This window comes from Orcinus orca, chromosome 2, assembly GCF_937001465.1.
Source record: "Orcinus orca chromosome 2, mOrcOrc1.1, whole genome shotgun sequence".
Lineage (NCBI taxonomy): Eukaryota > Metazoa > Chordata > Mammalia > Artiodactyla > Delphinidae > Orcinus > Orcinus orca.
In genome coordinates, this window is record NC_064560.1 from 167,819,555 (window position 1) to 167,835,153 (window position 15,599).

The following is a 15,599-nucleotide window of genomic DNA, read 5'->3' on the forward strand; positions in this document are numbered from 1 at the left end:
ACCACAACTGAGAAGAGCAGTTCACCACAGAAAAAAAAGGGATGCTTTTGTCAGAAAGAAGTGTGGTGGGCAGGTAAAACAATAAATATCCATTGCTCTGTCACTGTACATGTTCAAACAAAGGTTGGATCAGTCAGAGATATTACAGAAAGGATTCTTACGTTGGTGGAAATTTGAACTGGAATTCTTAGAACCCTAAGCTCTGAGAACTTAGAACCCTAAGTTCTTTCCAACTTGGAGATGCAAAGATTCCAGCTGCTTTCTAAATAAGGCAGGCATATATTAGTTTTGGGTTGTATATGAAAGTTTCTTTTTCTGTGTATTACCACTCAACAGTTATTCTAGTTGGAAACCAGGGAACATTTACCCAGCTTTTTTTTTTTTTTTTTAGTTTGAGAGCAGAAGAAAAAATTATATTATTTAAAATGAATGTCCAGTGGAGGGGTCATGTATACTTAAAAAAAAAATGGAACATAGGGACTTAAAATCACATAAATTATCTTCAAAGGGATAGAACACTATTAAATTTGAATTATTTGTTTTTTTTAAATTTTATTTTATTTATTTTTTATACAACAGGTTCTTATTAGTCATCAATTTTACACACATCTGTGTATACATGTCAATCCCAATTGCCCAATTCAGCACACCACCATCGCCACCTCCCCTGTGGCTTTCCCCACTTGGTGTCCATACATTTGTTCTCTACATCTGTGTCTCAACTTCTGCCCTGCAAACCGGTTCATCTGTACCATTTTTCTAGGTTCCACATACATACATTAATATACGATATTTCTTTTTCTGACTTACTTCACTCTGTATGACAGTCTCTAGATCCATCCACATCTCAACAAATGACTCAATTTCCTTCCTTTTTATGGCTGAGTAATATTGCATTGTATATATGTACCACATCTTCTTTATCCATTCATCTGTCACTGGGCATTTAGGTTTTTTCCATGACCTGGCTATTGTAAATAGTGCTGCAGTGAACATTGGGGTGCATGTGTCTTTTTGAATTACAGTTTTCTCTGGGTATATGCCCAGTAGTGGGATTGCTGGATCATATGGTAATTCTATTTTTAGTTTTTTAAGGACCCTCCATACTGTTCTCCATAGTGGCTATATCAATTTACATTCCCACCAAGAGTGCAAGAGGGTTCCCTTTTCTCCACACCCTCTCCAACATTTGTTGTTTGTAGATTTTCTGATGATGTCCATTCGAACTGGTGTGAGGTGATACCTCATTGTAGTTTTGATTTGCATTTCTCTAATAATTAGTGATGTTGAGCAGCTTTTCATGTGCTTCTTGGCAATCTGTATGTCATCTTTGGAGAAATGTCTATTTAGGTCTTCTGCCCATTTTTGGATTGGGTTGTTTGTTTTTTTGATATTGAGCTGTATGAGCTGCTTGTAAATTTTGGATATTAATCCTTTGTCAGTAGCTTCATATGCAAATATTTTCTCCCATTCTGAGGGCTGTCTTTTTGTCTTGTTTATGGTTTCCTTTGCTGTGCAAAAGCTTTTAAGTTTCATTAGGTCCCATTTGTTTATTTTTATTTCCATTACTCTAGGAGGTGGATCAAAAAAGATCTTGCTGTGATTTATGTCAAAGAGTGTTCTTCCTATGTTTTCCTCTAAGAGTTTTATAGTGTCCAGTCTTACATTTAGGTCTCTAATCTATTTTGAGTTTCTTTTTGTGTATGGTGTTAGGGAGTGTTCTAATTTCATCCTTTTACATGTAGCTGTCCAGTTTTCCCAGCACCACTTATTGAAGAGGCTGTCTTTTCTCCATTGTATATCCTTGCCTCCTTTTTCATAGATTAGTTGACCATAGGCACGTGGGTTTATCTCTGGGCTTTCTATCTTGTTCCATTGATCTATGTTTCGGTTTTTGTGCCAGTACCATATTGTCTTGATTACTATAGCTTTGTAGTATAGTCTGAAGTCAGGAAGTCTGATTCCTCCAGCTCCATTTTTTCCCCTCAAGACTGCTTTGGCTATTCGGGGTCTTTTGTGTCTCCATACAAATTTTAAGATTTTTTTGTTCTAGTTCCGTAAAAAATGCCATTGGTAATTTGATAGGGATTGCATTGAATCTGTAGACTGCTTTGGGTAGTATAGTCATTTTCACAATATTGATTCTTCCAAGCCAAGAACATGGTATATCTCTCCATCTGTTGGTATCATCTTTAATTTCTTTCATCAGTGTCATAATTTTCTGCATACAGCTGTTTTGTCTCCCTAGGTAGGTTTATTCCTAGGTATTTTATTCTTTTTGTTGCAGTGGTAAATGGGAGTGTTTCCTTAATTTCTCTTTCAGATTTTTCATTAGTAGTGTAACGGAATGCAAGAGATTTCTGTGCATTAATTTGGTATCCTGCAACTTTACCAAATTCATTGATCAGCTCTAGTAGTTTTCTGGTGGCATTTTTAGGATTCTCTACGTATCATGTCATCTGCAAACAGTGACAGTTTTACTTCTCCTTTTCCAATTTGTATTCCTTTTATTTCTTTTTCTTCTCTTATTGCCATGGCTAGGACTTCCAAAACTATGTTGAATAATAGTGGTGAGAGTGGACATCCTTGTCTTGTTCCTGATCTTAGAGGAAATGCTTTCAGTTTTTCACCATTGAGAATGATGTTTGCTGTGGGTTTCTTGTATATGGCCTTTATTATGTTAAGGTAGGTTCCCTCTATGCCCACTTTCTGGAGAGTTTTTATCATAAATGGGTGTTGAATTTTGTGGAAAGCTTTTTCTGCATCTATTGAGATGATCATATCGTTTTTATTCTTTAATTTGTTAATATGGTGTATCACATTGATTGATTTGCGTATATTGAAGAATCCTTGCATCCCTGGGATAAATCCCACTTGATCATGGTGTATGATCCTTTTAATATGTTGTTGGATTCTGTTTGCTAGCATTTTGTTAAGGATTTTTGCATCTATATTCATCAGTGATATTGGTCTGTAATTTTCTTTTTCGTAGTATCTTTGTCTGGTTTTGGTATCAGGGTGATGGTGGCCTCATAGAATGCATTTGGGAGTGTTCCTTCCTCTGCAGTTTTTTGGAAGAGTTTGAGAAGGATGGGTATTAGCTCTTCTCTAAATGTTTGATAGAATTCACCTGTGAAGCTATCTGGTCCTGGACTTTTGTTTGTTGGAAGATTTTTAATCAGTTTCAATTTCATTACTTGTGATTGGTTTGTTCATATTTTCTATTTCTTCCTGGTTCAGTCTTGGAAGGTTATACCTTTCTAAGAATTTGTCCATTTCTTCCAGGTTGTCTATTTTGTTGGCATAGAGTTGCTTGTAGTAGTCTCTCAGGATGCTTTGTATTTCTGCGGTGTCTGTTGTAACTTCTTTTTCATTTCTAATTTTATTGTTTTGAGTCCTCTCCCTCTTTTTCTTGATGAGTCTGGCTAATGGTTTATCAATTTTGTTTATCTTCTCAAAGAACCAGCTTTTAGTTTTAGTGATCTTTGCTATTGTTTTCGTTTCTATTTCATGTATTTCTGATCTGATCTTTATGATTTCTTTCCTTGTGCTAACTTTGGGTTTTGTTTCTTCTTCTTTCTCTAGTTCCTTTAGGTATAAGATTAGAATATTTATTTGAGATTTTTCTTGTTTCTTGAGGTAGGCTTGTATAGCTATAAACTTCCCTCTTAGAACTGCTTTTGCTGTATCTCATAGGTTTTGGATTATCGTGTTTTCATTGTCTTTTGTCTCTAGGTATTTTTTGATTTCCTCTTTGATTTCTTCAGTGATCTCTTGTTTATTTAGTAACATATTCTTTAGCCTCCATGTGTTTCTGTTTTTTACAGTTTATTCCCTGTAATTGATTTCTAATCTCATAGCGTTGTGGTCAGAAAAGATGCTTGATATGATTTCAGTTTTCTTAACTTTACTGTGGCTTGATTTGTGACCCAAGATGTGATCTATCCTGGAGAATGTTCCATGCGTACTTGGGAAGAAAGTGTAATCTGCTGTTTTTGGATGGAATGTCCTATAAATATCAATGAAATCTATCTGGTCTATTGTGTCATTTAAAGCTTCTGTTTCCTTATTTATTTTCATTTTGGATGATCTGTCCATTGGTGTAAGTGAGGTGTTAAAGTCCCCCACTATTATTGTGTTACTGTCGATTTCCTCTTTTATAGCTGTTAGCAGTTGCCTTATGTATTGAGGTGCTCCTATGTTGGGTGCATATATATTTATAATTGTTATATCTTCTTCTTGGATTGATCCCTTGATCATTATGTAGTGTCCTTCCTTGTGTTTTGTAACATTCTTTAAGTCTATTTTATCTGATATGAATATTGCTACTCCAGCTTTCTTTTGATTTCCATTTTCATGGAACATCTTTTTTTATCCCCTCACTTTCAGTCTGTATGTGTCCCTAGGTGTGAAGTGGGTCTCTTATTTGGGTCTTGTTTTTGTATCCATTCAGCAAGCCTGTGTCTTTTGGTTGGAACATTTAATCCATTCACTTTTAAGGTAATTATTGATATGTATGTTCCTATGACCATTTTCTTAATTGTTTTGGGTTTGTTTTCGTAGGTTCTTTTCTTCTCTTGTGTTTCCCACTTAGAGAAGTTCCTTTAGCATTTGTTTTAGAGCTGGTTTGGTGGTGCAGAATTCTCTTAGCTTTTGCTTGTCTCTAAAGCTTTTGACTTCTCCATCAAATCTGAATGAGATCCTTGCCGGGTAGAGTAATCTTGATTGTAGGTTCTTCCCTTTCATCACTTTAAGTATATCCTGCCACTCCCTTCTGGCTTGTAGAGTTTCTGGTGAGAAATCAGCTGTCAACCTAATTGGAGTTCCCTTGTATGTTATTTGTTGTTTTTCCCTTGCTGTTTTCAATAATTTTTCTTTGTCTTTAATTTTTACCAATTTGATTACTATGTGTCTTGGCATGTTTCTCCTTGGGTTTATCCTGCCTGGGGCTCTCTGTGCTTCCTGGACTTGGGTGGCTATTTCTTTTCCCATGTTAGGAAAGTTTTTGACTATAATTTCTTCAAATATTTTCTCTGGTCCTTTCTCTCTTCTCCTTCTGGGACCCCTATAACGCAAATGTTGTTGTGTTTAATGTTGTTGTGTTTAATGTTGTCCCATAGGTGTCTTAGGCTGTCTTCATTTCTTTTCATTCTTTTTTTTTATTCTGTTCCGCAGCAGTGAATTCCACCATTCTGTCTTCCAGGTCACGTATCTGTTTTTCTGCCTCAATTATTCTGCTATTGATTCCTTCTAGTGTAGTTCTCATTTCAGTTATTGTATGTTCATCTCTATTTGTTCTTTAATTCTTCTAGGTCTTGTTAAACATTTCTTTCATCTTCTCGATCTTTGCTTCCATTCTTTTTCCAAGGTCGTGGATCATCTTCACTATCATTATTCTGAATTCTTTTTCCGGAAGGTTGCCAATCTCCACTTAATTTAGTTGTTTTTCTGGGGTTTTATCTTGTTCCTTCATCTGGTTCCTAGCCCTCTGCCTTTTCCTCTTGTCTATCTTTCTGTGAATGTGGTTTTTGTTCCACAGGCTGCAGGATTGTAGTTCTTCTTGCTTCTGCTGTCTGCCCTCTGAATTATTTGTTCTAAGATGATTTTTAAAAAACTTTTTATTTTGAAATAATTGTAGATTCATGGGAAAGTGCAAAGAAATATCCAGGGAAGTCTCCTGTGCCCTTCAACCAGCCTCCCCTAATGTTAATATCTTGCATGACTCTAGTACAATAACAAAACCAGGAAACTTGCATTGGTAAAATCCACTGGACTTAGTTTTCACCAGTTGTTATATATGCACTCGTTTGTCTCTGTGTGTATGTATGTAATTCTGCAGTTTAATCACATGTGTAGCTTTGTTTAACTGCCATCAAAATATCTAACTGTACCATTACCACAAGGATCTCCATAGCCACACCCATACCATCCCCCAGTCCCTAACCTCTGGCAACCACTAACCTGTTCTCCACATCTATAATTATGTTATTTCACAAATGTTATATAAATGGAATCATGCTATATGTGTCCTTTTGAGATGGACTTTTTTCACTCAGCATAATTTCCTTAAGTTCATCCACGTTGTTGTGTGGATATATAATTCATACCTTGTTATTGCTGAGTATTATTCCATGGTATGGATGTACCATAGTTTGTTTAACTATTCACCCTTTTAAGGATATTTGGATAGTTTCCATTTAGAGGCTATTATGAATAAAGCTGCTATGAACATTCATGTACAAGTTTCCAAATGAAATTGTTTTTATTTCTCTAAGATATGTGGCTAAGAGTGCATATCTGGGTTGTTTGTTAAATATGTTTTTAGTTTTAAAAGGAGCAGTCGAACTATTTCCAGAGTGGCTATTCCATTTTACATTCCCCCCAGCAATGTCTGAGTCTTCTAGTTTCTTCGTGTCCTCTTCAGCAATTGGTGTTGTCACAAATTTTTATTTTAGCCATTTTGATAGGTATATAGTTAATTTCATTGTGGTTTAAATTTATATTTTTCTAGTGACTAATGATATTGAACATCTTTTCATGTGCTTACTTGCCATTTGTGTATCTTTGCTGGAATGTCAGTGCATATCTTTTTTCCTTATTTTCTAATTGAATTGCTTTTTTTTTTAATGTTGAATTTTGAGAATTCTCTTCATAGTCTGGATACAAGTCCTTTGTTGTATATATGGTTTACATATATTTTCTACCATGCTGTAAATTGTTCTTTCATCCTCTTAACATGGTCTTTTGCAGAGAAAAGGTTTTAAATTTTGCTGAAGATGATTCTATTTTAAATAATGAAGGAATAGATTTTTCATGTTTGTGGTTGATCTAAAGAATTTTAAATTACCAAATTACCTGCTCCACCTTCTCCTTTTTCTGCTGAGACATGGTTAAATTTAAAACAAGTAAAATCATTTAGCATACGGTGTTCAAATATAGTGGAATGCCTGTGTGTTTGACTCTATTCTAAAACCTATTTTTTTTCTCTTCAGTGGTATTTTAATTAATGAAGAAAAAGAAAATTCAGCTTCTTTATGGAGGTAGTTTCATTTTGAATTTCAGCAAGATATTACAGACTGGAAAGAGGACACATGATTCTACTTGTACCACTGACTTTGTAAATAAAGACACCTCACATTACTAGTATTTTCCTCTCCACACAATCCCTAACGCACCAGGAAGTGCAGCCACATTCCATATTGCTTTGCTTATACATGTTTGTCCTTTGGGTTTTCCTTTGGGCAGTCCATTTGTTCAGTTGAAAATACTGCAGCACCTACCAATGCATCAGGGTTATAATGGGGAACAGGATAGACTTAGGTGCTGCCCTCATGGAGTTTACATTTTCGTTCTTACTGTAGACTTGTGTTGCTCGTCAGTGTTTCACTGATTCAATTAAACATCCTTATTTCCCATTTCTTGTTACACAATCTTTCTTATTCATCCAGAGTAGTGTGTCCAAATTTCAGTGAATGATTTTAATGCTTTGGGAGTGGTTGCATTCCATTAAAGTGAAAACCAAGCCAAACAAGTAATACAAGCATACACATGAAAATATGTTATGAGGAGGATAATCCTCATATTTAGTTACTTTCTTGCCAATTAAGGAAATTTTTGGCAGAGCCTTAAGTTATCTTAAAAGTGATGGAGGATTCTAAATATGAGACGTCAAAGGCTCCCATTCACCTTATTCTATAAAATGAAGCCCAGCCATTTTTTTTTTTTTTTTTTAACAGTACGCGGGGCTGTCACTACTGTGGCCTCTCCCATTGCAGAGCACAGGCTCCGGACGTGCAGGCTCAGCGGCCGCGGCTCACGGGCCCAGCCGCTCCGCGGCCTATGGGATCCTCCCAGACTGGGGCATGAACCCGTGTCCCCTGCATCGGCAGGCGGATTCTCAACCACTGAGCCACCAGGGAAGCCCAAGCCCAGCCATTTGAATGAACCGGTTAATCAAATACCTTTTGCATAGGGCATGTTTTTAAAAATCTTGATCTTGTATAATTTATAATAACTGTGATTCCAAGTTAGTTTTATGGTATAAATGAGACACTTTTCCTATCTGTAAACTGACTGACCTATTTGTAGTCTGGCTTAAATGTAACTTGCTCAAACATAGAGAAAATTCTAAAATAGCATCTAAAATGTGTTAGTTAAAAAATCAAGATTTGTTAAGAAACATTCTGAGTTGAGATTTTAATTTTGAGTTAAATTCTTTGTTATTCGATAGGATAACAAAGTGATAGGATAAATAGAATTAAGAACAGAGGGAGAAAGAAACTAATATGCTCACATCTGTGAGAGATATTCTTTAGCATTGTTATAGCTGAACTTTGGAACCTACATCAAAGTGGAGAGTCCTTGTAGATTTTTGATAGTCATTGACTGATTAGAACTTTTTTTATTAGAAAGTAATACAAAAACATAAATAAAACTCTATTATTAGGTTGTATTTGTCTATAAGTTACATAACTTCAACTCCAAGTGATTTAACAGAAGGAAATGTACCATCTTGTCATTTCACATGATGAGGATACAGACTTGGTAACAGTCCAGTGACTCATTGATTTCATTTAGAGCTCATATTCCATCCATTACTCTACTCTGCCATTTAGTGGGGAAGCTTTGGTCTTAGACAGGATCTCCTCTTGTTCACGAGGTGGCTGTAGCATTTCGATCACATTCTAAAGCAACAATATCCAAAGACAGCAGAGATCCTCTCTTGTGCAACTTTTTTTAGGAATAAGGAAACCTTTCTGAAAAGCCACTTGACAGACTTCTCCATATGTTTTACTGACCAGAATTCTGTTAGGTGCCCATTTTTTTTTTAACATCTTTTTTGGAGTATAATTTCTTTACAATGGTGTGTTAGCTTCTGCTGTATAACAAAGTAAATCAGCTATACATATACATACATCCCCATATCTCCTCCCTCTTGTATCTCCCTCCCACCCTCCCTATCCCACCACTCTAGGTGGACGCAAGCACAGAGCAGATCTCCCTGTGCTATGCGGCTGCTTCCCACTAGCTATCTATTTTACATTTGGTAGTGTATATATGTCCATGCCACTCTTGCACTTCGTCCCAGCTTACCCTTCCCCCTCCCTGTGTCCTCAAGTCCATTCTGTATGTCTGCATCTTTATTGTTGTCCTGCCCCTAGGTTCTTCAGAACCATTGTTTTTCTTAGATTCCATATATATATGTTAGCATGCGGTATTTATTTTTCCCTTTTGACTTACTTCACTCTGCATGACAGTCTCTAAGTCCATCCGCGTCACTACAAATAACTCAGTTTCACTTCTTTTTATGGCTGAGTAATATTCCATTTCATATATGTGCCACATCTTCTTTATCCATTCATCTGTTGATGGACACTTAGGTTGCTTCTATGTCCTGGCTATTGTAAATACAGCTGCAATGAACATTATGGTACATGACTCTTTTTGAATTATGTTTTTCTCAGGGTATATGCCCCGTAGTGGGATTGCTGAGTCAAATGGTAGTTCTATTATTAGTTTTTTGAGGAACCTCCAAACTGTTCTCCATAGCGGCTCTATCAATTTACATTCCCACCAACAGTGCAAGAGGGTTCCCTTTTCTCCACACCCTCTCCAGCATTTATTGTTCGTAGATTTTTTGATGATGGCCTTTCTGACTGGTGTGAGGAGATACATCATTGTAGTTTTGATTTGCATTTCTTTAGTGATTAGTGATGTTGAGCATCCTTTCATGTGTTTGTTGTCAATCTGTATATCTTCTTTGGAGAAATGTCTATTTAGTTCTTCTGCCCATTTTTGGATTGGGTTGCTTGTTTTTTTGATATTGAGCTGCATGAGCTGCTTGTAAATTTTGGAGATTAAGCCTTTGTCAGTAACTTCATTTGCAAATATTTTCTCCCATTCTGAGGGTTGTCTTTTCATCTTGTTTATGGTTTCCTTTGCTGTGCAAAAGCTTTTAAGTTTCATTAGATCCCATTCATTTATTTTTGTTTTTATTTCCATTTCTCTAGGATGTGGGTCAAAAAGTATCTTGCTGTGATTTATGTCATGGAGTGTTCTGCCTATGTTTTGCTCTAAGGGTTTTATAGTGTCTGGCCTTACATTTAGGTCTTCAATCCATTTTGAGTTTATTTTTGTTTATGGTGTTAGGGAGTGTTCTAATTTCATTCTTTTACATACAGCTGTCCAGTTTTCCCAGCACCACTTATTGAACAGGCTGTCTTTTCTCCATTGTATAGTCTTGCCTCCTTTATCAAAGATAAGGTGACCATATGTGTGTGGGTTTATCTCTGGGCTTTCTATCCTGTTCCATTGATCTATATTTCTGTTTTTGTGCCAGTACCATACTGTTGATTACTGTAGCTTTGTAGTATAGTCTGAAGTCAGAGATCCTGACTCCTCCAGCTCCGTTTTTCTTCCTCAAGATTGCTTTGGCTATTCGGGGTCTTTTGTGTTTCCGTACAAAGTGTGAAATTTTTTGTTCTACTTCTGTGAAAAATGCGATTGGTAGTTTAATAGGGATTGCATTGAGTCTGTAGATTGCTTTGGTTAGTATAGTCATTTCACAATGTTGATTCTTCCAATCCAAGAACATGGTATATCTCTCCATGTGTTTGTATCATCTTTAATTTCTTTCATCAGTGTCTTATAGTTTTCTGCATATGGGTCTTTTGTCTCCTTAGGTAGGTTTATTCCTAGGTATTTTATACTTTTTGTTGCAATGGTAAATGGGAGTGTTTCCTTAATTCCTCTTTCAGATTTTTCATCATTAGTGTATAGGAATGCAAGAGATTTCAGTGCATTAATTTTGTCTCCTGCAACTTTACCAAATTCATTGGTTAGCTCTAGTAGTTTTCTGGTGGCATCTTTAGGATTCTCTATGTATAATGTCATGTCATCTGCAAACAGTGACAGTTTTACTTCTTTTCCAATTTGGATTCATTTTATTTCCCTTTCTTCTCTGATTGCTTTGGCTAAAACTTCCAAAACTATGTTGAATAATAGTGGTGAGAGTGGGCAACCTTGTCTTGTTCCTGATCTTAGTGGAAATGCTTTCAGTTTTTCACCATTGAAGACGATATTGGCTGTGGGTTTGTCCTATATGGCCTTTATTATGTTGAGGTGAGTTTCCTCTATGCCTACTTTCTGGAGGGTTTTTGTCATAAATCGGCGTTGAATTTTGTCGAAAGCTCTTTCTGCATCTATTGAGATGATCATGTGGTTTTTCTCCTTCGGTTTGTTAATATGGTGTATCACCTTGATTGATTTGCGTATATTGAATCCTGGCATTCCTGGGATAAATCCCACTTGATCATGGTGTATGATCATTTTAATGTGCTGTTGGATTCTGTTTGCTAGTGTTTAGTTGAGGATTTTTGCATCTATGTTCATCAATGATATTGGCCTGTAGTTTTCCTTTTTTGTGACATCTTTTTCTGGTTTTGGTATCAGGGTGATGGTCACCTTGTAGAATGAGTTTGGGAGCATTCCTCCCTCTGCTGTATTTTGGAAGACTTTGAGAAGGATAGGTGTTAGCTCTTCTCTAAATGCTTGATAGAATTCACCTGTGAAGCCATCTGGTCCTGGACTTTTGTGTGTTGGAAGATTTTTAATCACAGTTTCAATTTCAGTGCTTGTGATTGGTCTGTTCATATTTTCTATTTTTTCCTGGTTCAGTCTCCGAAGGTTGTGCTTTTCTAAGAATTTGTCCATTTCTTCCAGGTTGTCCATTTTATTGGCATAAAGTTGATTGTAGTAATCTCTCATGATTCTTTGTATTTCTGTAGTTTCAGTTGTTACCTCTCCTTTTTCATTTCTAATTCTGTTGTTTTGGGTCTTCTCTCTTTTTCTCTTGATGAGTCTGGCTAATGGTTTATCAATTTTGCTTATCTTCTCAACTAGTTTTTAGTTTTATTGATCTTTGCTACAGTTTCCTTCATGTCTTTTTCATTTATTTCTGATCTGATCTTTTTGATTTCTTTCCTTCTGCTAACTTTGGGAATTTTTTGTTCTTCTTTCTCTGATTGCTTTAGGTGTAAGGTTAGGTTGTTTATTTGAGATGTTTCTTGCTTCTTGATGTAGGATTGTACTGCTATAGACTTACCTCTTAGAACTGCTTTTGCTGTATCCTATAGGTGTTAGGTTGTCATGTTTTCATTGTCATTTGTTTCTAGGTATTTTTTGATTTCCTCTTTGATTTCTTCAGTGATCTCTTCGTTATTTAGTAGTGTATTGTTTAGCCTCCATGTGTTTGTATTTTTTACAGATTTTTTTTTCCTGTAAATGATATGTTGTCTCATAGCGTTGTGGTCGGAAAAGATACTTGATACAATTTCAGTTTTCTTAAATTTACCAAGGCTTGATTTGTGACCCAAGATATGATCTATCCTGGAGAGTGTTTATGAGCACTTGAGAAGAAAGTACAATCTGCTGTTTTTGGATGGAATGTCCTATAAATATCAATTAAGTCCATCTTGTTTAATGTATCATTTAAAGCTTTTGTTTCCTTATTTATTTTCATTTTGGATGATGTCTCCATTGGTGAAAGTGGGGTGTTAACGTCCCCTACTATGGTTGTGTTACTGTTGATTTCCCCTTTTATGGCTGTTAGCATTTGACTTATGTATTGAGGTGCTCCAATGTTGAGAGCATAAGTATTTAGAATTGTTATATCTTCTTCTTGGATTGCTCCCTTGATCATTATGTATTGTCCTTCTTTGTCTCTTGTAATAGTCTTTATTTTAAAGTCTATTTTGTCTGATATGAGAATTTCTACTCCAGCTATCTTTTGATTTCCATTTGCATGGAATATGTTTTTCCATCCCCTCACTTTCAGTCTGTATGTGTCCCTAGGTCTGAAGTGGGTCTCTTGTAGACAGCATATGTATGGGTCTTGTTTTTGTATCCATTCAGCCTGTCTATGTCTTTTGGTTGGAGGATTTAATCCATTTACATTTAAGGTAGTTATCAATATGTATGTTCCTATTACCATTTTCTTAACTGGTTCGGGTTTGTTCTTGTAAGACTTTTCCTTCTCTACGCCTCTTCCTTCTCTTGTGTTTCCTGCCTAGAGAAGTTCCTTTAGCATTTGTTGTAGAGCTGGTTTGGTGTTGCTGAATTCTCTTAGCTTTTGCTTATCTGTAAAGATTTTAATTTCTCCATCAAATATGAATGAAGTCTTTGCTGGGTAGAGTAATCTTGGTTGTAGGTTTTTCTCTTTCATCACTTTATATATGTCCTGCCACTCCCTTCTGGCTTGCAGAATTTCTGCTGAAAGATCAGCTGTTAACCTCATGAGGATTCCCTTGTATGTTCATTTTTGCCTTTCCCTTGCTGCTTGTAATTTTTTTTTCTTGTATTTACTTTTTGATAGTTTGATTAATATGTGTCTTGGTGTGTTTCTCCTTGGATTTATTCTGTATGGGAGTGTCTGTGCTTCCTGGACTTGATTGATTATTTCCTTACCCATATTAGGGAAGTTTTTGACTATAATCTCTTCAAATATTTTCTCAGTCCCTTTCTTTTTCTCTTCTTCTTCTGGGACCCCTATAATTCGAATGTTGGTGTGTTTAATGTTGTCCCAGATCTCTCTGAGACTGTCCTCAATTCTTTTCATTCTTTTTTCTTTATTCTGCTCTGCAGTAGTTACTGCCAGTATTTTATCTCCCAGGTCACTTATCCGTTCTTCTGCCTCAGTTTTTCTGCTCTTGATTACTTGTAGAGAATTTTAAATTTGATTTATTATGTTGTTCATCATTGTTTGTTTGCTGTTTCGTTCTTCTAGGTCCTTGTTAAACATTTGTTGTATTTTCTCCAGTCTATTTCCAAGATTTTGGATCATCTTTACTATCATTATTCTGAATTCTTTTGCAGGTAGACTGCCTATTTCCTCTTCATTTGTTTGGTCTGGTGGGTTTTTACCTTTGTCCTTCATCTGCTGTGTATTCTTCTGTCTTCTCATTTTGCTTAACTTACTGTGTTTGGGGTCTCTGTGTCGCAGGCTGCAGGTTCGTAGTTTCCGTTGTTTTTGGTGTCTGCCCCCAGTGGGTAAGGTTGGTTCAGTGGGTTGTGTAGGCTTCCTGGTGGAAGGAACTGGTGCCTATGTTCTGGTGGATGAGGCTGGATCTTGTCTTTCTGGTGGGCAGGACTGCATCCGGTGGTGTGTTTTGGGGTGTTTTTGACCTTACTATGATTTTAGGCAGCCTCTCTGCTAATGGTGGGTTTGTGTTCCTTTCTTGCTAGTTGTTTGGCACACGGTGCCCAGCACTGTAGCTTTTTGGTTGTTGAGTGGAGCTGGGTCTTAGTGCTCAGATGGAGATCTCTGAGAGAGCTTTCACTGTTTGATATTACATGGGGCCAGGAGGTATCCGGTGGAGTAGTGTCCTGAACTTGGTCTCCCACTTCAGAGGCTCAGGCTGGACACCTGACCAGAGCACCAAGATCCTGTCAGCCACACAGCTCAGAAGAAAAGCGAGAAAAAGAAAGAGAGAGAAAGAGAGAGAGAGAGAGAGAAAGATAAATAAAATAAAATAAAGTTATTAAAGTAGAAAAAAATTGTTAAAAATGAAATATAATTTAAAAAAAGAAAGAAGAGAGCAACCAAACCAAAAATCAAATACTCCAATGATAACAAACGCTAAAAACTATACTAAAGAAAAAACAAAAAAGGGACAGTCAGAACCCTAGGACAAATGGCAGAAACAGAGCTATACAGACAAAATCATACAAAGAAGCATACACATACACATTCACAAAATGAGAAAAAGGAAGAAAAATAAATAAATTTAAAATTGAAGAGCGCAACTGAATAAATAAACAAATCTACCAATGATAATAAGCTCTAAATACTAAACTAAGGTAAACATAAAACCAGAAACAAATTAGATGCAGAAAGCAAATCCCAAGTCTACAGTTGCTCCCAAAGTCCACTGCCTCAATTTTGGGGTGATTCGTTGTCTCTTCAGGTATTCCACAGATGCAGGGTATATCAAGTTGATTGTGGAGATTTAATCTGCTGCTCCTGAGGCTGCTGGGAGAGATTTCCCTTTCTCTTCTTTGTTCTCTTCTTTGTTCCCTTTCTCCCGGGGTTCAGCTTTGGATCTGGCTCCGCCTCTGCATGTAGGTCGCCGGAGGGCATCTGTTCCCCACCCAGACAGGAGGGAGTTAAAGGTGCGGCTGATTCAGGGGCTCTGGCTCACTCAGGCAGAGGGGAGGGAGGAATACGGAAAGCGAGGCGAGCCTGTGGTGGCAGAGTCTGGCGTGATGTTGTAACAGCCTGAGGTGCCATGTATTCTGCAGGGGAAGTTGTCCCTGCATCATGGGACCCTGGCAGTGGCGGATTGCCCAGGCTCCTGGGAGGGGAGGTGTGGATAGTGACCTGTGCTTGCACACAGGCTTCTTGGTGGCTGCAGCAGTAGACTTAGCATTTCATGCCTGTCTCTGGGGTCCACCCTGGTAGCCGTGGCTTGCACCCATCTCTGGAGCTTGTTTGGGCGGTGTTCTGAATCCCCTGTCCTCATGCACCCCGCAACAATGGTCTCTTGCCTCGTAGGCAGGTCCAGACTTATCCCCAGACTCCCTCCCGGCTAGCTGTGGCACAC

At 37.1% G+C, this 15,599-nt stretch overlaps 1 protein-coding gene and 1 long non-coding RNA gene across 5 annotated transcripts in view; both read left to right on the top strand.

Annotated features, from left to right (window-relative positions):
* RAD51B (RAD51 paralog B) overlaps window positions 1-15,599 on the top strand; it is a 690,361-nt gene that overhangs the window by 268,973 nt on the left and 405,789 nt on the right. The window lies entirely within an intron of this gene.
* LOC125963693 (uncharacterized) lies at window positions 2,802-14,615 on the top strand. The gene is made up of 2 exons (XR_007476047.1): window positions 2,802-3,285; window positions 11,722-14,615. It is a non-coding gene; the product is annotated as an uncharacterized LOC125963693 (long non-coding RNA).